At 41.5% G+C, this 24,953-nt stretch overlaps 1 protein-coding gene across 2 annotated transcripts in view; it reads left to right on the forward strand.

The window, feature by feature from the left end:
- Positions 1 to 24,953, forward strand: part of LOC127435323 (GRAM domain-containing protein 4-like) — a 117,020-nt gene that overhangs the window by 45,359 nt on the left and 46,708 nt on the right. The gene's annotated exons all lie outside the window — the stretch shown is intronic.

Below are 24,953 nucleotides of genomic sequence, written 5' to 3' on the forward strand. Positions count from 1 at the left end.
CAGGATCATGTGAGAGTAACCCGGACTGAACTCCAGGCACGTTTCGCTGACAGAAAACGCTTGCAGGTCACCTACCCTCTTGATGGAAGTGAGCGCAGTCAGGAGGGCAGTCTTCAAGGAGGGACAAGTTCTATCGCGCCCTTCCGTAGGAGGGTAGCAATCTCCGCACGCTAGGTGCCAGCGTTTTTGCTCTTGACCAAGGTGAAGTGAATACCACTGAACCTGGGCGGGCGCCTGGCGAACTGAATTGCGTAGCCACGTCGGACGGTCTGGATCAGCCATCGTGAAGGATTGGAAAGCGCGAGCCATGCGTCCAAGTTCCGCGCAAGGGGGACCAAGGGGACAACGTCGTCGGACATACCGGCAGGTGGGGCACTTACCTGGCTCCTTGTGACCACCCCCGGAACAGCCTGGGACGGGGAGGAAGAGGCCTGTCCTCGTAACCTGTGGAGACTGCCACATTGAGGCGGCTGTTTGCCATAGCTGGGCACTCCGGGGGCGGAAAGGCCACCGCTGGAGTGCCAATCCTGCAAGAACAAACCCGTGGACGGTAGTCATGGTGACGACAGTACAGACCGGGAATGTGACCCAGGGATGAAGGAAGCCACTCTTTTGCTGAACTGTTGGGTACCGCAGCCACTTGGGCATGCGGCGAAATCAAACAAAAAGGCAACAAAAGATTTTCCGCCCGGCCCTCCACCGGGGAAGGAGTGGTCTTTTTACCAGCTCCAAGTGAGTGGGTTCCTTCGTTCCTGAGTCGTTCGTCTCTGCTGTGAGACGGGTGGCATCTGCTTCCTGCGGTGGGCTCCATGCCGGGGCCGGGCTGAAGGGGTGTGCTGAGGTGGAGCCGGTCCAGTCACCGCAGGGGGACGGCCTTTGAGCAGCGCCACGAGCCCAGGAACCAATCATCAAGCCGCGAGGGTTCAGGGGAGAGTGGAGGGTTCCACTCTAACCCGACGCTCGCGGCTGCCTGGGAAAGCATGTCCATCATTTCGGCATCGGCCTGTGACTGGGCAATCGTCCCCGAAGGGGGAAGCCCAGCTGAGGCTTCTGCGTCTGACTGGACAAGCCCGCTCTCCGATGTTGTGCTCGAGAGCTCATCATCTTCACAGGCTCCGAACAAGAAGCTAGACTCGCCGTGAGACAAGCCGGCGAACTCATCCGGAAGCCCGATTGGGGCAGACGAGCGTGCTGGGGAATGAGAGGTCCGCGGGGGGATACCTGGCGGAGACGATCCCACTGGAGTCCCCAAATCGCCCCCAGTGCTAGCCGCGCTGACCTCATACCCGTAGGTAGAAGGACCGAGGCGGGGAGCCGCTGGGGTGGCTTGCTTTCTTACAAAAGCAAGCCGCGACCGCAACGTTGCCATGGTCATGTTCTCGCAGTGAGAACATGAACCATCCACAAACGCTGCCTCCGTGTGGGTCACGCCCAGACATGAAAGACAGCGATCATGACCATCCGAAGTTGAGAGATAACGACCGCAACCAGGAATAACACACAATCAGAAAGGCATCTTTAAAAAGACGCGTCTTTAAAAAGACGTTCCGTGTGTCGCTCTTTTAGAGAAATATATACTCTTTTAGAGGAGGAAAAGCTCTTTCAGAAAATATACTCTCTCGTTTTTCTGCTGAAGCACCCAGGGGTGTTTTCTGCAGTGCACCAGTACAGAGGAGGGAGAAGCTGCTGAAATACACCGTCAGATCCAGCAGAGGTGAATGAACAGTAATATTCAGCTCAATGAGCATGACCGTTCGGCTCCGAAGAGAAAATCTGAATGAGTGGTTGCATACCAGCTCCTTTTATACCCGTATGTCTGGGGGAGTGGCATGCTAATACCACTCGCCAATTTTCATTGGCCTTTTTTCAAAGACCAGAGGTGTCTCGGGCTCCCAAGAGTGACCCCTAGTGTCACTACATCAACACAACATCGAGTGAGTGACAGATAGGGAACCAGATTTGTCAGACCAGGCAATGTTTTATCAATAGTCTATTGTCCAGTTTTGGTGAGCCTGTGCCCACTACAGCCTCAGTTTCCTGTTCTAAGCTGACAGTAGTGGTACTCAGAGGGGTCTTTTGCTGCTGTAGCCTATCCGCCTTAATGTTCGATGTGTTGTATGTTCAGAAATCCTTTTCTGCATAAAACTGTTGTAACTTGTGGTTATTTGGGTTACTGTCACTTTCCTGTCAGTTTGGACCAGTCTGGCCATTCTCCTCTGACCTCTGTCATTAACAAGCCATTTTCACCCACAGAACAACCACTCACTGGATGTTTTTTTTTGTTTTTCGCACCATCCTCTTTACACTCTAGAGACTGTTGCGTGTGAAAATCCCAGGAGATCAGCAGTTACAGACATACTCAAACCAGCATGTCTGGCACCAACAATCATGCCACGGTCAAAATCACAGAGATCAAATTTTTTCCCCATTTTGATGGGGATCTGAAGCTCCTGACCCATATATGCATGTTTAAAGGGTTCCAGTAAGAAGAAAGCTGGAGCCGGGGTTGCAGTCCACGTGAGTGTGATTTTTATTCTAGAAGTTTAACTTAAGAAGGTGCTTTTCACTTTGCAGACACAGGTTCACTGGTAACAGTCAGAACAAACGTAAAATATAAAAATAAAAACAGCTTTGCAGCATACAGCTTCGAGGTGTGTGTCTGGCTTGGACTCTCTCTGCCTCTCTCTCGTTTCACCGGCCTTTTCAAGCCCGTTTCTGCCGTCACTGAAATGAGACACAGGTGTTTAGTATTAATAATCACCAGGTGATGGCTCTTACCGCTTCCTCTCTCCCCACTGACAGACATCTAGTTGGATCAGGGAAATTGGACGGTAACTTTTACACTCGTTTGGATCTTTGTCCTTTTTAAGAATCAGACTGATCTGGGCTTGTGTCATGGTTGGAGGAAGTTTTCCGTTCTTTAATGATTCAGTATAAACTTCTAACAAAAGTGGAGCCAGTTCTGTAGCATAGGATCTAAAAAATTCTGCGGCAAAACCATCTGGCCCCGGAGCCTCGCTAGTAGGTAGGGACTTAATTACCTTGTCAAGCTCCTCCAAGGTTATCTCGGAATCAAGAGAGTTTTTTTGCTCAATCGTCAGTTTAGGAAGATCTAATGGTTCCACAAAGTTTCTAATATCTTCATCAGTAGACGAAGACGTGGAACTATATTGATCTTTATAGAACTCTTTAAAGGCATTATTAATATCAATGGCTGAGGTAAATATTTCACCACCAGCAGATTTCACTGAGGGAATAGTAGAAAAAGACTCTCTCTGCTTTATATATCTAGCCAAAAACTTCCCTGCTGACTCAAAGTATGACTGTCTTGCCCTGAATAACCAAAACTCCACTTTCCGCTACAAAATAGTATTATATCTATATTTCAATCGGGTCAATTCTCTGAGGCCATCAGCTGACATACGGCGCTTCAGCTCTGCCTCTGCACTTTTAATATTTCCTTCCAACTCCACGAGTTCTGGTGCTTTGGATTTTTTGAAGAATGAGGCATACTATATGATCCAGCCCCTAAGAACCGCTTTAAGTGCCTCCCAAGCCACACCCACAGAGGATACTGAGGACCAGTTGGTCTCCATATAAACACTGATTTCAGTCTTTAACATTTGTTGGAAATCAGGATTTTGCAGAAGGGATACATTAAGGCGCCAACTATATGATTTCTTTTTCTCTATATGTGGCATCACCTCTAAACTCACCAGGGCATGATCTGAGACTAAAATGTTTCCAATTGAGCAATCAACAACAGATGAAATGAGGGATTTGGATATATAAAAAAAAAAATCTATTCTAGAATAAATCTTATGGACTGATGAAAAAAATGTATAGTCCCTACCGGACGGGTTCAAAAGTCTCCAAATATCCGAAAGACCAAGATTTTTACACATCCTGTGAAGCGTCAGTGTTGCTCTAGGGGGTTTACACACTTTTGCTTCACTGTGATCAAGGACTGAGTCCATCAATAAATTAAAGTCTCCTCCCAATATTATATCATGAGGGGTGCCAGCTGCTTGCAACATCCCTTCAAGATCTATAAAAAAAGCCCTGATCATCAGCGTTAGGTGCGTAAATATTAGCCAAAATCAACCTTTGCCCTTGAATTTCAGCTAAAACAATAATTACTCTTCCTAATTTATCTTTAATCTGCTTGAGACATTTGAATTGTAGATGTTTATTTACCAATATAATGACTCCCTTGCTCTTACTTGTGCCAGCACTAAAGAAAACATGTCCACCCCATATCTTCCCAAATTTTTCAGCTTCCTGCGGGGAGAGATGTGTTTCTTGAAGAAACACTATATCATTTTTGTTACGTTTAATAAAAGTAATAACCTTCCTTCTTTTTATGGGGTGCCCCAACCCATTTACATTCCATGTGGAGAGAGATAGAACACTTATATTAACAACTGACATATTGATATAATAGAAAAAATAAATTGTGTGCCAAAAACAAAATTATGAAGACCACATTCCCCATTAGTGAAACAATCAAACCCCGAACATCCCCCCGAACAAAACAAACAGAAAAAAGAAAAACGAGTGCATTAACCCCGCGCACGACAGCGACAATCCCTCTAAACTCAAAAGGTCCATGAATGCCCACGAGTCCCCACGACAACTTTGCCATCGGATTGCTCAATTTTGCCTCACAAATTTGTGAGGCAAAATCACATAACAGAAAATACTTTGTGAAATAAACCTAGTCAATAGGAAGAATGAACACAAAGAATGTGTATATTCATTCACAGAACTGTCTCAAAGGTGTGATCTTCCACAAAACAAATTCCAGCCGATATAAAGCCATTCAGATTCCTCGGACAGACAAACGAATGTTCAGTGAGCTGGCTGTTATGAGTTCAACGGATGACGTAATCATTTCAATGTCTCGTAAAAAAAAAAAAAAAAAAAATCAACAAAACAAACCACAGCCAGCAGGAGGAGTAAGCACGAAGAACGAACAGATGAATCAACAGCTGTTCCAAAGGAATGTTATTCAACAGAACAAGCTCCAGCCGCTAGGTGGAACCAATACAAAAAGAAACAAAACCGGCATCCCGTTTCCCTGGATGATCGAGTCAATTCACTCAGAGGCTGCATAAAAGTATATACCATGACTTCCACAATCCGTCAGCTTTATAAAAGACATCCTTTGTGTGAGCATGTAGATATTTTGCGGTCATCCATAGTGTCTATTCTCAATCTGTCCGGGAACTTAAATGCAAAAGTTTCTTTAAGGAAAGTGTTATTCACAAAACAAGCTCCAGCTGCACGGCGGAGCCAACGCAAAAACCTAAAATGTCGCCCAGCTTCCTCAAGAGTTAGTACAGCGAGTCAGGCCCACTCACATGAGAAACATCCAGTAGTTTACTCAGACATTGATTCTATAAAAGATATTGCCTGATTTGGACATGTAAATACATTGCGACCGACCTTCGTTTCTGTTCTCAGTTTGGCAGGAAACATTAGAGCAAACGAGATCTTTTTCTGATGTAAGAGTTTCTTGCATTCCTTGAACCGATCTCGTTTCTCTCTTGTTGAACTCGCCAAGTCCGGGAACAAGAAAATATTATGGTTCTTCCAAGAAAGCTTCCCTTTGCTCCTCGCCTGGCGCAACACAAGATCTTTATCAGATGATCTCAGAAATCTGGCCAGAATCGATCTGGGCCTATCTCCCTCAGCAGATCTGGGAGCTGGGACTCTGTGAGCTCGCTCGATTTCCAGCTTGTGGCCTGTTATGTCGAGCAGACTCGGGAAAAGCTCCTCTAGGAATTTCACCATATCTCTGCCCTCCTCATGCTCAGGAATTCCAACAATTCGAATGTTATTCCTGCAGTTTCTATTCTCAAGATCTTCAAGCTTTTCAAGGAGATGTTCCAAATCAACTTTGGTCGCGGGCGGATTAGCGGTTAATTTCCTCTCCGAAGATTCCAGAAAATCGATTTGTTTTTCAACATCAGTCACTCTTATAGCTAACTCAGAGAATTTTGTTTCCATCGCCATAATCGATTGCCATATTACAGCGAGATCCTCCAAGTCAGCAAGAGTCTTCGTCAACATCACCGACATGTTGGACAACTGACGCTGGATTCCTTCTCCCGCCGCGCCATCCAAATCGAGTCCCCGGTCTGTAGGCCTGTCGGGCTTTCATCCTGAACACGTAAGTGTCTTTTAATGTCTCCAGAGCCCGAGGATTTTGACTTCTTTGCCATGTTTTGCAACAAAGGGCAAATGTGCAACTGGGTGTATCAAATTTTACCAATTATAACATGAGAATAATCGAAAATTCAGCAAAGTGCGCAGAGCTCATCGCTCACACATCCGCTCCTTGCATGGCGTCACGTGACCCCCGGGCTTCTCCCATTTTTAAAAAGAATAGCCAATAGACTTTAGTTACGTCACAACCAGGAACCATAATTTGCTACTTGCTGGTAAGTTGCAGGGGAAGGGACATAGTTTATAGTTTAACATAAGTCATCAATTGTTTTGGTCTGTTATCTTGGAAGAGAAAGACTAAATTTAAATCAGTATATCTGCTAAAAGTGATTTTGTCAACGTTAAGGAGCACACTAGCATATAATGTAGATGACCTCATAGCTAATGGACATGGACTTAAAGCCATCAATTTTGATTTCATGGGATGTTAATTTATAAACATCCCGAGCCTATAAAATGAAAAATGCAAATATAGAAACTAATGATTAAAGTCATGTTATTGTTGTATTACAAAAATAAGTTCAATTACCAATAATATTGCATATTTTGTCCACTGGGACTTTGTCATTATTAAATTATGAACATTACAATATTAATTTCTGTAATGCTGCTTTGAAACTATTTGTAGATGACATATAAAAGGTAAAAAGTTGACACCTAATTTACATATGGCTGAATTATTCTGACAGTGTGACTGAGTCAGGACTCCTTTTATCAGGCTATTATTGTTTCAAGTTCAGTCATCTCTTGTAGAGGTCTGCGCAGGCCTTAAAATGTAAACCCGAAACAGTGTGATTTGACTCTAAAAGACTCACTCCTTTGTTCTTCTCCAAGCACATATTGTTGCAATAGGCAGTATTTTACTAAAGCATCATAGGCAACATTTCTAACAGTATAGTAACAGTAAACGTACACGGTTTAAATTATAAGAAGTGGCGGCCCCTCAGCACACTAGAGCAGAAGGGGAAAAAAACACTGGCTCACCGTTTATCAAGCACCGAAACTTTGGTTGGTGCAGAATAATCTGGAATCTGTCCTGCGAGAGATGCTGAAGAAACAGCAAGACGCAGTGCAACAGTGGAAGATGTTTGTCCAGAACATGTTTCATAGGAAAACAATGGAAAAACAAAGCAGATGTATGCAAAAACACGTTTGGTGTGAATGTTCCCTGACTCATCCGTTTGCGTGTGTCTGTGAGTGAGAGGGTGTGTGAAAAGTAATTTTTTCATTAATTCATTAATTACAACCCAACCCGAAGTTTCGAAAAACTGACCTGAACCCGGTCTGCAACATTTACAATGGGAGGCCTTAAATCTTGAGATTGAGATTTCTGTTATTGGTGCCTGACGGTGATTCCTGTCTGTCTGTGGGGTTGCTGTGGATCCACAGACATAGACGGATGTTATGAGACAGATTTTGAAGGGCTATTAACCTGAGACAGATAGAGAAAGTGATGGGAGGGACAGAAGAGATAGAGAGTTCTGTGGAATTTATGTTTCATGTCCTTCTGAGTATTCTCGCCCTGGGCAGCTTCATATTGCTCATCATTTCTATTTTAAGATACCCTTTGTCGAAATTAATACTAGGTGCTTTTATAGAGAATATATGTATATATACTTCGGTTCCAAACCCTAATGAGTTGCCTACCTAGACAGCATTTTAAGGCATCATATTTGTGCTTCTGACATATAGACTAATAAACAGTAGGTTGTTTAAGCCTAGCACACACTACACAGCTAAAACATGCCACCTTTGATGTTTTGTTGGTGACTAGTCTGCAATAAGAGGTCTCATTTTTCAACACATGCCCTTCTATACAGCCTGATCTCATGATAAAATAATGTGACAGTGGTGACATTTTTTACAAAATGATTACGTGGTATTCTTAAACGTATAGTGGCAGTTCTGAAATGAATTGTCTAAACTGCTAAAAGCAGGTAAAATTTTCTCCCAAACAGATAGGGTTTATAACGTAAAGCTCCATTTAGTTTTAAATCAACACAACCTATCTCCCTAACCTAAACCTAACTGATTGTGTCATTAAAAGTGAATGTGAGATGAAAAACGCAACTGCTGAAGCAACCACAGAATTTTGTGGTGCTTCATTTTTGGCTTAAAAAATAAATATTAGAAAATAAAAGACAACATCAAACTGCTTGACATGTCTCCCTACCAGCTGTCTCATGAATATTTTTTATGCAAATCAGTGCAAAAACAACCTCAAGCCCTTCCTTCATGTTGTTTGTGGACATGTCATCACGAATAAACTCTTCCATTGTTATGTGCTTGAGTTTGTGAAAATACATTTCGGTATCGAGTTTCCTGTCTGTAGCACAAACGGCGTGGGACGAGTTAAGCGACAAATGTAATACTTTGTCACAAAGGGGTTTGTCTTAGCAAACACCACTTAGGGCTGGGCGTTAGGATGATGTAATCGCATATTGACGATGTCTGACAAACATCCCAAAGCCAATTGCGAAAGTTGTCAGTCATTGACAGACGATGATCGACAATATCATGAAATGACAAAAACATGGAGCTGGGAAGTTGCAAAATATACAGTGCATTCAGAAAGTATTCAGATCCCTTTATTTTATTCATATTTTGTTATGTTGCAGCCTTATGCTAAACTGCTTTCAAATATTATAATTTTTTCACATCAATCTACACTCCATACCCCATAATGACAAAGCAAAAAACTGATTTTTGATAACTTTGCAAATTTCTTAAAAAGAAAAAACAGGACAGTGAGTATTGAAGCAGACTACCACCCCTGGAGTCACGAGTTCGAATCCAGGGTGTGCTGAGTGACTCCAGCCAGGTCTCCTAAGCAACCAAATTAGCCCGGTTGCTAGGGAGGGTAGAGTCACATGGGGTAAACTCTTCGTGGTCGCTATAATGTGTGGTTCTCGCTCTCGGTGGGGCGCGTGAGTTGTGCGTGGATGCCACGGAGAATAGCATGGGCCTCCACACGCGCTACATCTCCACGGTAATGCGCTCAACAAGCCATGTGAAAAGATGCGCAGATTGACGTCTCAGAGGCAGAGGCAACTGAGATTCGTCCTCCACCACCCGGATTGAGGCGAGTCACTACGCCACCACAAGCCTTAGAGTGCATTGGGAATTGGGCACTCCAAATTGGGGAGAAAAGGGAAGAAAATCAAAAGAAAAGAGAGAAAAAACTGAAATATCACATTGATTCAGACCCTTTGCTATGACATTTGAAATTTAGCTGAGGTGCATCCCATTTCTCTGGATCATCTTTGAGATGTTTCTACACTTTGATTGGAGTCCACCTGTGGCAGATTTAATTGATTGGACACAATTTGGAAAGGCACACACCTGTGTACGTATATAAGGTCTCACAGCTGAAAATGTATATCAGAGCAAAAACCAAGCCATGATGTCAAAGGAACTGCCTGCAGACAGTAGCGGATTTAGGCATGGGCGACATGTGCCATTGCCCAGGGCGGCATCTTGCGGGGGGCGGCACGAGGCACCCCCACCCCGGTCAACAACTTTGGGGGTGTGGTGAAGCGGGTTTCGCCCAAGGCACCATACAACCCCCCCCCATCAACAATTTTGGGGGCGTGTTGAAGCGGGTTTCACCCAGGGCGCCATACAAGCTAGAACCGCCACTGCCTGTAGAGCTCAGAAACAGGATTGTGTCAAGGCACAGATCTGGGGAAGGCTACAACAAATTTTGGCTACATTGAAGGCATAATTCTTAAATGGAAGAAGTTTGGAACAACCAGGACTCTTCCTAGAGCTGGCATCCGGCCAAACTGAGCAATTGGGGGAGAAGGGCCTTGGTAAGAGAGGTGACCAAGAGCCCAAAGGTCACTCTGGTTGAGCTCCAGTGATCGTGTTTGGAGATGGGAGAAACTTGCAGAATGAAAACCATCACTGCAACACTCCACCGATCTGGGCTTTATGGCAGAGTGGCCAGACGGAAGCCTCTCCTCAGTGCAAGACACATAAAAAATCATGTAAAGGACTCTCTGACTGTGAGAAACAAGATTGTCTGGTTGATGAAACGAAGACTGAACTGTTTGGCCTCAATTCCAAGTGTCATGTCTGGAGGAAACCAGGCACCGCTCATCACCTGCACAATACCATCCCAACGATGAAGCACGGCGGTGGTAACATCATGCTGTGGGCATGTTATTCAGCAGCAGGGACTGGGGGGACTGGTCAGGGTTGAAGGAAAGATGAAAGCAGCCAAATACAGAGATATGCTTAATGAAGACCTGGTCCAGAGCACTCAGGACCTCAGACTGGGCCGAAGGTTCACCTTCCAACAGGACAATGACCCTAAGGACAACACTGTGACTGTCCTTGAATGGCCCAGCCAGAGCCTGTATAATGTACTGTATGCATTGTATAATAGTAGCCCAATAGTTATCATGCACTTGTGTTTTTATATACTAATCAAAATATTCAAACATTAAAAGCATTACGTAATAAAGAAGTCAGCTGTGTCCATTTTCACTGCCGACATGTTCTCTGAATATAATTTTTCAGTTATAACCTACTCTGTAGACTCAGACATGACTTGTAACAAATATGCTATGGCTTAGAAACTAAATAAAAACAGCACATATATAAGAAATTTAATTAAGGAAATACAGCCTGTCGGGAAAAGACATTATTATGAAATGTCATTAAAGTGAAAATAATGAGAGTTTGAGATTGGGGTTTTATTCAATAGTTATTCAAAATGCCTTGCTTAGTGACATCAACATGTATTCATCATCCACTCCATAAAGAAAAGTTTTCTTTTAAAAATAAAATTATGGGGTGCGTAGGCCCCATAATTTTATTAAATTTTTTGCTGTTTTAGAAAAAATAAATTAAAGTGATTTAGGAAAAAATTTAAGTGATTAAATCATAAAATAATACAAAAACATGTTTACCTTGAACTCTAAATGTAGTTAGCCAGCATTAACTGCAAAAAAAAAAAAAAAAAAAAAAAATGCAATAAAAACACAAATTTGAATAGAACACAGTGAAAATTATTAGGCAGCATTATTTGGGGCACTAAAGGGAATTTATTAGGCTTACACCTGATAAGAAAACTCTTTTTTATTTTTATTTTTTTTTACTTTAAACAGACTAAGTGACATAAACAAACCGTTGCAGTCGTTTTATGAAAGTAGTTATGTGGGTTGTATTGAAGTTTCTAGAGGTAATGGTTTATTTATTTTTCAGTTATTATTATTAATATGTTTACATTTATAATTGTCTTTAGATCTTAATTTGAATTGGTAATTTTCAACCTGTTGTCATATACGAATTCTTGCATGATGGCAAATTGGGCCGGTGGTGGAAGTTGGAGATAGTAAATGTTTGGATTTGGGGAGGTGGCTATATATCCCTTTTTTGTGACCAAATCGTTATTTTAATAGCTTTTTCATTTGGTTTGAAATGCAATTTGAATTTAGAAATATCTCTGGTTTAAATTTTTCATGTTTCAATAAATGAATTTGATTTTTAAAGCAAAATCGACTGGTGGAAGTGAAGTGTGTGCATAAATATTCACCGATCCCTCTGCAGTTGGGGAAAGGAGGTTGACGATGCAATTGGATATCGCAATATTTTTTTTATGGAAATATCATGTAAATATTTCTAGCATATCATCCAGCCCTAACACAACTAATTATGCTGCCTTTTAAGGCCAAATCCACCCTTATCCGTTTTCATTTGAAAACTGTGTTTTCAGTTTCCTATTAGTGTGAACGTGGCCTAAGATACCAAATTTTTGTCAAATTCTAAGGCAGCATCACATGTACCCTTCATGGGTAGGGCAATTCTAGAATGCATGACGACGAGCTCAGCGAATACATTTTACCCAAGATGGCGGATAAGTCTAGAAAAAAGGTAATTATTAGGGCTGGTTATTGATACAGATTCCCCGAATCGATTCTGATTCACAAGCTCTCGATTCAATTTCGATTCGATATCAATTCATATGGGTATATTTTATTTATAATGTCCCTTTTGCTGCCATATGAAAGAAATTCCCAGCTAATGCTGTTAATTATACCGGGAACCTTCTGACTAGGTACATTATGAAAATATAAATTTTACTATTAGTTTTTCATCATTTTGGTCACGTTTAGCTTTTTAAAAATTAAGAAATCCGTGTATTTAATCAATATATAAGATATTATGTTTCATATATAATATTTTGTTACATGTTTATAATTTAATTGCGTAATTTGTAAGTATTTACATTGATTTGTTGAACTCGTTTAAAAGCGGTACTGTTTCTTTAACAAAAGTGGCATTTCTGTAAAGAGCATCTGTAAATGAGCACCTATTAACGAGAGACGACTCGAAAGGCTTTATCTCATCTGTGCCATGCATGATTAGATTTACATGCTTATTTTTTGTAGCTTTTGATCAACAACTGACTGTAAAGAATAGAAAGGGTTATTAAAAGAGACATTATTCAATGACAAATGAGTCGCGTGAATCTCGTCTTTGGACATGCATTACACGGAACAACTTTTACTCTCAACATGCAGTGAAAGGATCTCACTGCAGAATACTCCACCACTATACTACACAATTACTGGTGAGTGAAATCTAAACATTTACCAGCCAGTTGCCAAATATGTACATTTTAGTCCCATAGTGCGAAATTTGGTTGCAAATGCAAGTGATTTCCTCTCATTGTAATGGAGGGTTGCGCATAGAGTTAAAGATCCATCTTGGGATTTAAGAATCGATATCGAGATCGTTCAAATGAAGATCGTGATGCATTGGAAAAACACAGTTGTGAGTGTTAGTTGAGTCTGTTGTGTATTTTACATGAGGAATGCTGTTTGTGAGTTACCGTTATCAGAGTTGCCCATGAAGCATGTTTCAAATCAGTCAATTTTGAGGTTAATTTCAGTTAGGATGCTTCTTTATACGGTAGCGGCCTATGTAGTAGACCGTAAGGCAGTTAACTAGGGTTTGAAACAGAGCTTGCAATAAAGGAAATACAGCTGCAGCCACTGTGTGTAGGTGTGTATATGTGTATTTATGTACAGTATATCTTGAAGTTTGTTTTGCCAAGGTTCAATTACCACATCAATTTCTGGTAATATATATTAGTCTAAGTGACTCCAACACATAATCACAGGGCTCCTGTCAACATACAGCCCATAGCAGACTGATGTTAACCTTATGAATGATTCAAGTAGCATTTGAGTCAGATATACATGATTTTCATGTCTGAAAAGGCCAGTTCTTTTGTGGCATGAAGATCAATCGACAATATGAATTGTCGACAGAATGTTAATCCTGAAGCAGATTTACTGATTTCTGTAATATCTTAATCAGCCTGATGTCAGACTTGCCTGACTGTAGTGATGAAGAGATTGAAATGATTGGATACCCCATGAAACAGGAGATCATGTAATTTGACCATAAAAAAACAAACAAAAAAATCTTTAGAGAGGATCACAGATATTTATCTGAAGAATCCTCTCATGAACTAAAAACCTAATTCTCATTCTCAGTTTCACTTACATAAGCTAGACTTTTTGTGATGTAGTTTGTTTCAGTGCTAAACTCGCTGCCACTGTGCTGTGGCGTTTTGGGTGGATGTCAGGGCTTTGCTACGTGGGTGCTAGGGTGTTTCTTGAGGTTGCTGAGGTGTTCTGAGTGGTTTGTAGCATGTTGCTTTATAATTCTTATGGTTTTCTGGGCGGTTGCTCGGGCAGTGTTGCTATAAGCAATAATAACAGTAATGCTTACAATAGTTAGCACCAGCACAAGGGTTGCAGGCTATAATAGGATCACAGGGTTTTCTACTCTAGCAAAATCGATATTTTGTCAGTTCAGGCTTGTGAAAACCTAAATACTTTTAATACAAACAGTATATAGATTAATTGACTTACTGTTTAGTAGGGCTGAAACGATTATTCGATGTTATCGACAACATCGACAATAAAAAATTGTCGACAAAAATTTTCGTTGTTGAATAGTCGTTTGATCTTTATGTAACATAAGATCATATAAAACTCTAATGATTGCACACAAGAGCAGCACTGCTGCTCGCGCCTGACTGAGGAGAGGAAGAAAACACATCTCACAGTCCAGACGCACTCTAAACTTTCCAAACAGCTTCAGGTGATGTAGATCGCAAAGTATGAGGGAATTATACAAAAATACAGAAAGTAAATACAGAAGCACTCTTGTTGTGGAATAAGCAGAGCCAGAGATGACGCTCAGCTTAAGCAAAACTTGCGTGTCGAGCGTCTTTAAAGGAAACACCCCGGCGTTACATCTTTAATGCAGTTCTATTTAATGCGTTATAGCTTTATTAAAGTTAAAGTAATAAGTAAACTGGCATTTCTGTGTGCGGTCAGCACCTCTTCTATGAGTTGCACGAAGTGTCCCGATCTAAGGGGGAGAGATTGAAACTGTACCCGGCTGAGGTACACTCTGTTGCGGGGACACTCATCCCTCGAGTGTGCGTGCTTAATGCAGCTAGATTATAACGCAATGGCAACTTATTGAATCATAATATATGTCACTGTGCATTTCTTTTCATGAAGAAAATTGGCAAAACGCAGCTTTATTAATAAGAGAGAGTTTTTTTTTTTTTTTTTGTGAGTTAAAGATGGATTGAAGAGAACAAAAAGGTGAGAGAGGGATGTCTTCGCCCCATTATACACTGCAAAAAAAAATACATTTTTTATTTGTTTTTGTTTTGGTTTGTTTTCCAATATAAATATCTAAAACTCCTTTAAGACAACGTACATTTACTTTAGCAGCTATACTGCAGAAGAATGTTTAATTTTTTTATCTGAGAATGTTGAATATAATATAAAAAAATACAAATATTTTAAAATAACTAAAAATCCTTTAAAAAAGATGCATTCACCTGAGAAGCAGCATATAAGATATTTAGACTTGCTTTTAGAGAATAGATCTTGAATATAAGTGTATTTTGTCTTTACTGCACTCGCAGAAGTATAACCAAGTGAAAAAATACACTTATATACAAAATACACTTATATTTAAGATAAATTCTTATATGTTACTCCTCAAGTAAATGTATCTTGTTTTAAGGATTTTTAGACTATTTGAAATGGGAAAAAAGACAAATACACTTGATAACAATAGGATTTTTTTGTTGTGAAATTTTTACTGAATTAAACATAATAAAAAGTATTTTTTCCCTTTAATTCGGTGAATGTCATTTAGAGGTATTTTTAAAAGATGATTTTGTCCTCTTTATTGTTAGCAAGCACATTTAATACAACCTTTTAAGTCGGGGCACAAGCTGAATAGTTGGTTTAGAGCTAATGATTAATCCTTGCAACAATCGCCCGAATAGTCGAATATTCGTTCTAATAATCGTTAGATTAGTCGATTATCAAAATATTCGTTAGTTGCAGCCCTACTGTTTAGTGATGTACGTTTATACAGTTGAAAGCATTCATCTCAGGTGAACCACTTTATCTGAGCTTTAGGGCTCATACACTGGGGTTATACAGTGCTCTGTGGTTGTTTAGCACTTATTCTTTGCTTTTGAACTCTCTGTATGAGAGAAGCTCATATTAGCACTCAAATATTTATAAAGCTTAGCCAAGAACAAAGAACACATTGAGTATATTGCTGCAGGCTCATAGCGGGTCAACTGATGCTGGTACCTTGGTACACTGATGGTATCAGCCTATCATGGTGCATGCCTACATCCATACAGTACAGTGTGGTATTGACATTGTACTCCAAGGTACTTAAATGGCTAAAGGGTTGGTATCTAACAGTGTTTGGTAGAAATTAGAGCTGTCAAAGTAAACACGTTAACGCATGTGATTAATGAAAAAAGTTTAACGCGTTGTTTTTTTCTTGATCGTGATTAATGCATTTACCGTTAATACCGCATAAACCAGAGTCGCATGGCACCATGCGAGGTTCAGACGTGTGAAATGGCGAGCTCTGCACACTTTGCTAGTTTTAATACTTTTTGTGTCATAAACGGGTAAGATTCAGTACACCCTGATTCTTAACTGTTCTAGGAAGACAATATGTCAAAGAATTAAAAATCTTCGGGCCCTGGAGACATTAAAAGACACTTACGTGCTCAAGCTGAAGCCCCCGAGCAGCAGGCCGCATGCCCAGGAACCAATTTGGCCGGTGAGGTGAAGGAAATTCGGTGAGAATTGATGAACGTGTCAGCAGTGCTGACGAAGGTTGTTGCTGACTTGGAGGAGCTTGTTGTAATACGTCGATAGATCACTGCCATGGAGACGAAATTCACTGAGATGGTTACAAGAGTGGGGATGTCGAGAAACTAATCGATTATCTGGTGTCATCGGAGAGGGAATTAGCTGCTAATCCGCTAGCGACCAAGGCGGATTTGGAGTGTGTCTGGTAGAAGCTGGAAGATTTGGAGAATTTTGGGAATTCCTGAGGGAGCAGAGGGTCAGAATATGGTGGAATTCATGGGCGGGCTCTTTCCGAGTCAGTAACAGGCCATAAGCTGGAAATCGAGCGAGCTCACAGAGTTCCGGCTTGGTGATCCGCTGAGGGAGACAGGCCAAATCAATTCTGGCCAAATTTCTGAGATCATCCGATAAAGATCTTGTGTTACGCAAGGCGAGGAGTTTCTTGTCGCAAATTCGCCAAGAGAGAAACGTGATCGATTCAAGGAATGTAAGAAACTCTTACATTAACAGAAGGTCACTTTTGCACTGATTTTCCCGGCCAAATTGAAAATAGATGCTAAGGATGGCCGCAAAATGTTTGCATGTCCCCAGCAAGCCATGTCCTTCATAAAGTCAATGAACTGAGTAAGTTATTTTGTGGTACTCACGTTGCAGCCAAGTGAGCCTGACTCACTGAACATTCACTTGACTGTCCGAGGAAACTGGGCACCTTTTTTGTTTCTTTTTGTGCTGGTTCTGCCTAGCGGCTGGAGTTTGTTTTGTGGAATAACACTCCTTCGGGACAGTGTTGTGGATGAATCTGCATGTTCTTTGTGATTATGCCTCCCATTGGTAGTATGGAGTATTTCTTGCAGGACATTGGAGTGATTGGGTCATTTGTTGCACTCGTGTAGCAGTCGAATGGGCTGGCTCACTGAACATAAATTTTTTTTGTGCTTGTTCCGCTAGCAGCTGGAGTTTGTTTTATAGATTATCTTGTTGTGTAATTCTGTCTCACAAAATTTTTATAGAAACACCGAACTTGAGCAATCCAACGGCAAAGTTGTCATAGGGGCTGTCATAGGCGTACATGGACTGTTTTAGTTTAGAGGGATGGACGCCAGTTAGCGCTGTCATGCGCAGGGTTAATGCTTTTTTCTGTTTGATTGGTTGGGGGGAAGTTTGTGGTTTGATTGTTGCACTAATGTTGGAATGTGGTCTTTATAATTTTATTTTTTAAACACAATCTATATTATGTCAAAATGTCAAATGTTAAAATGAGCGGATTGTCTCTCTCCACATGGAATGTGAATGGGTTGGGACACCGCATAAAAAGAAGGAAGGTTATTTATTTTCTTAAACGTAAGAAATATGATATTGACATTCTGTCAAGTCTTTCTGCTCTCCTGATCTGGAATTTCTTACGCTTCTGTGTCAACCATTCTGGCTACCGAGGGAATTCAACAGCGGTCATTATCACAGCTGTGTACATTCCCCCACAAGCCGACACAGACCGGGCACTCAAGGAACTGTATGGGAGTATAAGTGAGCAGGAAACCGCGCACCCTGAGGCCACGTTCATTGTGACCGGGGACTTTAATAAAGCCAGTTTAAAATCAGTTGCACCAAAATACCACCAGCACATTAGTTTCAACACACGAGGGGACCGGGTTTTGGACCATTGCTACTCTCCCTTCCAGGATGGCTACAAATCCCTCCCCCGCCCACTATTTGGCAAATCGGACCACTCTTCCATTCTGCTTCTGCCCACTTACAGGCAGAAACTGAAACAGGAAGCACCCACCCTCAGAACGATCCAGTGCTGGTCGGACCAATCAGATTCCATGCTACAAGACTGTTTTGATTACACGGACTGGGAGATGTTCCAGTCCGCCTCTGATGACGACATCGAGGTTTACGCTGATAGCGTAATGTGTTTCATCAAAAAGTGTGTGGAGGACATGGTTCCGACCAGAACAATACAGATTTATCTGAATCAGAAACCATGGATAAATAACGATGTTCGCGTGGCACTTAATGTGCGGACCTCTGCTTTTAATTCCGGGAACGCGGAGGAGCATAAACAAGCCAGTTATGCCCTCCGAAAAACTATCAGAACCGCAAAACACCAGTACAGGAACAAGATTGAAGGACAGTTTAACACCACCAACTCTAGAAGCATGTGGCAGGGAATTAACATCATCACGGACTTTAAAGGGAATAAAAACTCCGCCATGAACACCGCTGCCTCTCTCCCGGACGAGCTAAATACTTTTTATGCTCGTTTTGAGGGAAATAACACCGCCCTTGTGGAGAGAGCTCTCGTGGCTGAAGCTACAAAGGTTAGTTCACTCTCCGTCTCTGTAGCGGATATAACCCGATCCTTCCGACGGGTGAATATTCGCAAAGCTGCGGGCCCAGACGGCATTCCGGGCCACGTCATCAGAGCGTGCACGAACCAGCTGGCTGGTGTTTTTACGGACATTTTCAACCTTTCCCTCTCTTTGTCTGTAGTCCCCACATGCTTTAAAACATCCACCATTGTGCCTGTTCCAAAGCAATCAAAAATAACTTGCTTAAATGACTGGCGTCCTGTTGCTCTGACCCCCATCATCAGCAAATGCTTTGAGAGACTAATCAGAGATTACATCTGCTCTGTGCTGCCTCTCTCTCTTGACCCGTTGCAGTTTGCTTAGCGCAACAACCACTCCACTGATGATGCCATTGCATCTACAATACACACTGCTCTCTCCCACCTGGAAAAAAAGAACACTTATGTGAGAATGCTGTTTGTAGACTACAGCTCAGCATTCAACACCATAGTGCCCTCCAAGCTAGATGAGAAACTCCGGGCTCTGGGCTTAAACAGCTCGCTGTGCAGCTGGATCCTGGACTTCCTGTCAAGCAGATGCCAGGTGGTTAGAATAGGCAGCAACATCTCCTCATCACTGACCCTCAACACTGGAGCCCCGCAGGGCTGTGTTCTCAGCCCACTACTGTATTCCTTGTACACACATGACTGTGTGGCAACACATAGCTCCAGCGCCATCATTAAGTTTGCTGATGACACGACGGTGGTAGGTCTGATCACTGACAATGATGAAACAGCCTACAGAGAGGAGGTGCACACTCTGACACACTGGTGTCAGGAGCACAACCTCTCCCTCAACGTCAGTAAGACGAAGGAGCTTGTGGTGGACTTCAGAAGAAAAGACAGAGAACACAGTCCCGTCACCATCAATGGAGCACCAGTGGAGAGAGTCTGCAGCTTCAAGTTCCTGGGTGTCCACATCACTGAGGAACTCACATGGTCCATCCACACTGAAGTCGTTGTGAAGAAGGCTCATCAGTGCCTCTTCTTCCTGAGACGGCTGAGGAAGTTTGGAATGAACCGCCACATCCTCACACGGTTCTACACCTGCACTGTAGAGAGCATCCTGACTGGCTGCATCTCCGCCTGGTACGGCAATAGCACCGTCCACAACCGCAAAGCACTACAAAGGGTGGTGCGAACTGCCAGACACATCATCGGAGGTGAGCTTCCCTCCCTCCAGGAAATATATACAAGGCGGTGTGTGAAAAAAGCTTGGATGATCATCAGAGACTCCAGCCACCCAAGCCATGGGCTGTTCTCACTGCTACCATCAGGTAGGTGGTATCGCAGCATCAGGACCCGCACCAGCCGACTCCATGACAGCTTCTTCCCCCAAGCAATCAGACTTCTGAACTCTTGATCTCCCACGATCAAAATACATCAGCACTGCACTTTATTACCCTTACTCTTATATCTCACACCAGACTGTCATAAATTATTTTATTATTATATTATATTCTCTCTTAACAACTGACTATCGACCGACAGCCTGAATGTCAGTACAGTACAATACTGTACATTATATATATATACTATATATACTTTTTTATATATTTTTATTTTTTATTTTTTTATTGAATAATGTGTATCTATATAGTGCATATTGTATACTGTACAGTGTATGTTATTATTTGTATATTGTTGAGTGTAATTATGTGTATATCAGATGTTTAAATTGTGCTGTGTTAATTTGATGTTATTGTAAATTGGTACTGTCTCATCACTGTCATGACTGCTATGTTGATCGGAACTGCACCCAAGAATTTCACACACCATTGCACTTGTGTATATGGCTGTGTGACAATAAAGTGATTTGATTTTTTTGATTTTTTTTTAGTGTTTCTTCAAGAAATGCATCTTTCCCCGCAGAAAGCTGAAAAATTTGGGAAGATATGGGATGGACATGTTTTCTTTAGTGCTGGCTCAAATAAGAGCAGGGGAGTCATTACACTGATAAGTAAGCATCTACAATTCAACTGTCTCAAACAGATTAAAGATAAATTAGGAAGAGTCATTATTGTTTTAGCAGAAATTCAGGGGCAATGGTTGATTCTGGCTAATATTTACGCACCTAACGCTGATGATCAGGGCTTTTTTATAGATCTTGAAGGGATATTGCAAGCTGCTGGCACCCCTCATGATATAATATTGGGAGGAGACTCAATCCTTGATCATTGTGAAGCAAAAGTGTGTAAGCCCCCTAGAGCAACATTGACGCTTCATAGGATGTGTAGAAATCTTGGTCTTACAGATATTTGGAGACTTTTGAACCCATCTGGTAGGGATTTATTCTAGAATATATATATATATATATATATATATATATATATATATATATATATATATATATCTAAGTCCCTCATTTAATCTGTTGTTGATTGCTCAACTGGAAACATCTTAGTCTCAGATCACACCCTGGTGAGTTTAGAGATGTTGCCACATACAGAGGAAAAGAAATCATATAGCTGGCACTTTAATATATCCCTTTTGCAAAATCCTGAATTCCAACAAATGTTAAAGGCTGAAATCAATGTATATGCAGACCAACTGGTCCTCAGTATTCTCTGTGGGCATGGCTTGGGAGGCACTTAAGGTGGTTCTTAGGGGTTGGATCATACAGTATGCCTCATTCATCAAAAAATCCAAAGCACAAGAACTCGTGGAGTTGGAAGGGAGTATTAAAAGTGCCGAGTCAGAGCTTAAGCACCTAATGTCGTCTGAAGGCCTCAGAGAATTGACCCGATTGAAGTACAGATATAATACTATTTTGTCGTGGAAGGTGGAGTTTTGGCTATTCAGGGCAAGACAGTCATACATTGAGTCGGGGAACAAAGCAGGAAAACTTTTCGCTAGATATATAAAGCAGAGAGAGTCTTTTTCTACCATTCCCTCAGTGAAATCTGCTGGTGGTAAAATATTTACCTTGGCCATTGATATTAATAATGCTTTTAAAGAATTCTATCTTGATCTCTATAATTCCACATCTTCGTCTACTGATGAAGATATTAGAAACTTTGTGAAACCATTAGAACTCCCTAAACTGATGACTGAACAAAAAACTTTTCTTGATTTTGAGATAACCTTGGAGGAGCTTGGCAAAATAATTATGGCCTTGCCTACAGGCAAGGCTCCAGGGCCAGATGGCTTTGCAGCCGAAATGCAACTGATTGGGTAAAGTTATGACATCTCTTATACATGTAGATCAGGTGGGGTATATTCGGGGCTGTAGCTCTTCCGATAACATTAGGCGTTTCATCTGTATCATGTGGTCAGTGGCAAATGATCGAACTCTTGTCGCTGCCATCTCACTTGACGTCGAAAAGGCATTTAATATGGTAGAATGGGATTATCTTTTTAAGATTTTGGAAATATATGGGTTTGGGAATACTTTTATTGGATGGATTAAGTTACTTTATAGACACCTGGTAGCGGTGGTACAAACAAATGGATTAATTTCAGATTATTTTACTCTGGATAGGGGCACCCGGCAGGGTTGCCCTCTTTCCCCATTATTGTTCTGTCTTGCCCTGGGACCATTAGCAACCACGATAGGAAAGGAGGATGATTTACCAGGGGTGGTGGCGGGAGATATGGCGCATAAGCTTTTGCTCTACGCAGATGATATTTTATTGTTCGTCTCTGACTTCACTAGATCTATGCCTTGCCTCAACATAATTATTAATTCCTTTTCTAAATTCTCAGGATACAGAGTCAATTGGTCTAAATCCAAAGCTTTGGCTCTGATAGCGTACTGCCTAGCGACGGCTTTTCCGCCGGGCGTCTTCCAGTGGCCCAAATGGGGCATTATGTATTTGGGCATATTATTCCCAGCAAATTTGTGTGATTTAGTTAGGTTTTCGAGCGATGTGGGCAGGTGGGCTTCATTACATTTATCTATGATTGGGAAGGTTCATGTTATTCAAATTAATTGCATTCCAAAATTCAGCTACCTGTTACAATCTCTCCCTGTAGATGTCCACCTCTTTTATTTCAAGCAATTTGATGGCATAGCGAAGTCCTTCATTTGGAATGGTAAACGTCCCAGATTACATTTCAATAAGTTACATAGGCCAATTGACAAAGGTGGGCTAGGCCTACCCAAGATTTTGTTTTATTATTATGCATTCGTTCTCAGACATTTGGCTCATTGGTCGCTTCCACCTGAGTGAGCCCCTCCCTGGTTTTGAAGTTCTTGCCTCTATTTCACCATTGCAAAACCTTTCTATCAAAATAATCTGAGAAGTTAAGTTACACCCCATTATCTCACATTTGCACTCGGTATGGACAAAAGTGTCCAGAGTGTTTAATTCAGACATTTATTTAAATGTTGCTTCGAGTATATGGTTATGTATTAATAATTCCCCTTTCTGCTGGTCAGAGTGGATTATGAAGGAGGTTAATACGCTCGGTGACCTATATGAGAGTGGAGTGTTGATATCCTTTGAAAATTTGGTTCAACATTTTGGGATCCACAGATCTCAGTTCTTTAGGTATTTACAGCTGCACCATCTGCTCTGTACTATTTTTGGAAGTAGCATACACCCCCTTAAAGCGGCAGATACTCTGGGAGTGGTGATTACTGCTTTTGGGAAAGGTCATGAGGCATCAGTGTATTACTCCCTGCTAACTCAGAGTCTGGGGGATGGAGCTTTATCTTCTATCAAGAGATTATGGGAGAAAGATTTAAACTTTTGGTATTGGTATTGGAGGAGGGAGTGTGGGCTAGGATTCTAAAAAATGTCAAGTGTGTATCTAGAGATGCAAGGGTGCACCTTATGCAATTCAAGATTTTACATAGATTCTATTGGACCCCCTCTAGATCGTATAGGCTTGGTCTTAAAGACACACCCACCTGCTGGTGATGCCAATCAGAAGATGGAGACACAACCCATGTTTTTTGGGGGTGTGTTAAGGTCCAAGAATTTTGGTTGAAGGTTCAGAGTTTTGTGTGTGACGTGTTGGGCACTCAAGTTTAGTGTTGCCCCAGACTCTGTATTTTAGGTGATGGGACGGTCATCAAAATAGGGGATAAACACATAAAAAAATTGGGTTCTGACCAGTGTTATGACAGGCAGACAGATTGTTTTAAGGGGATGGAAGTCGGCTGGAGCGCCCTCATTTAGGGAGTGGTGCATGGAGATGGGGAGGGTGGCAGCTTTTGAGGAGGTGTCATGTAGTAGGCTGGGGATCTGGGATTCATTTGATGGGAAATGGGGCAGTTATTTGGCATTTTGGGGGGACTCTCGGGGAGGGGCTGTGGAGAGAGAGGTGTAGTTTTAGATGTGTATGATTATTATATTCTTTTTATTATTATTATTATTATTATTTATAGATTTTTTTGTGTGTACTTATGTGTGACCGTGGGGATGTTCGTTGGGGGTCGGGGTGGGGTTGGTGATTGAGGAGGGGTAGTAGAGGGAGTTAAATGTTTATTCAATGTATATATGTTTTGTTTTTCTTTGTCAACTATATGAATCAATAAAAAATGTTAATAGGAAAAAATAACGCATAAACCAGCTTATACACCTATTAGAGCAGGGTGGAACCATTGCGATGTTCACCCGGAGTCATTACACTGACGCACACACCACAAACACACACACAACAGTCATGTCAGTGATGAACAGCTGTGATCAAATGATGGAGAAAGGACCTCTTAACGCTATGTGTTGTACAAAACAAGCCCAGATGGGACAAAAATCAAGTACTTTGCAGTCCCTGTAAGGTGAAATTTACTTACCACAAAAGCACGTCAGCTCTAAACTATCATGAAATTGCAGAAAGTGACGTTGTTTGCAAGCGCACTTCATGTGGAGTTCAAAGTTCTGCTTGACACTGGCGTTTATGCCCTGACGTGAATCGTGAATGCGGCTTCAGAATTGTTGCAGCAAAGCAGATAGCCACAGTCTGTGGAGTATGAGAGGTTATAGATTTAATATGCATTGCAATGAATATGAAACCTAAGGTTAATCTTTCAGTTAGTCAACCTCCCACTTTGTGAAAAAAATTTTCTTAATTGAATTGGTGCCATTTTAGTGCATTTCTATCTTTATGCTGTGGAAGACTTTGTTTGGAAAATGTTAATAAAGCATTATTGTTATAAATGTTTTGTTTTCTTTCCTAAGAAGGAAATAAGTGCATTTTGATGGGAAAAGAGGTATATATAGAGTCAAATTTCAGCACTTTCAAAATCTTTT

Source organism: Myxocyprinus asiaticus, chromosome 45, assembly GCF_019703515.2.
Source record: "Myxocyprinus asiaticus isolate MX2 ecotype Aquarium Trade chromosome 45, UBuf_Myxa_2, whole genome shotgun sequence".
In the NCBI taxonomy this organism is placed as follows: domain Eukaryota; kingdom Metazoa; phylum Chordata; class Actinopteri; order Cypriniformes; family Catostomidae; genus Myxocyprinus; species Myxocyprinus asiaticus.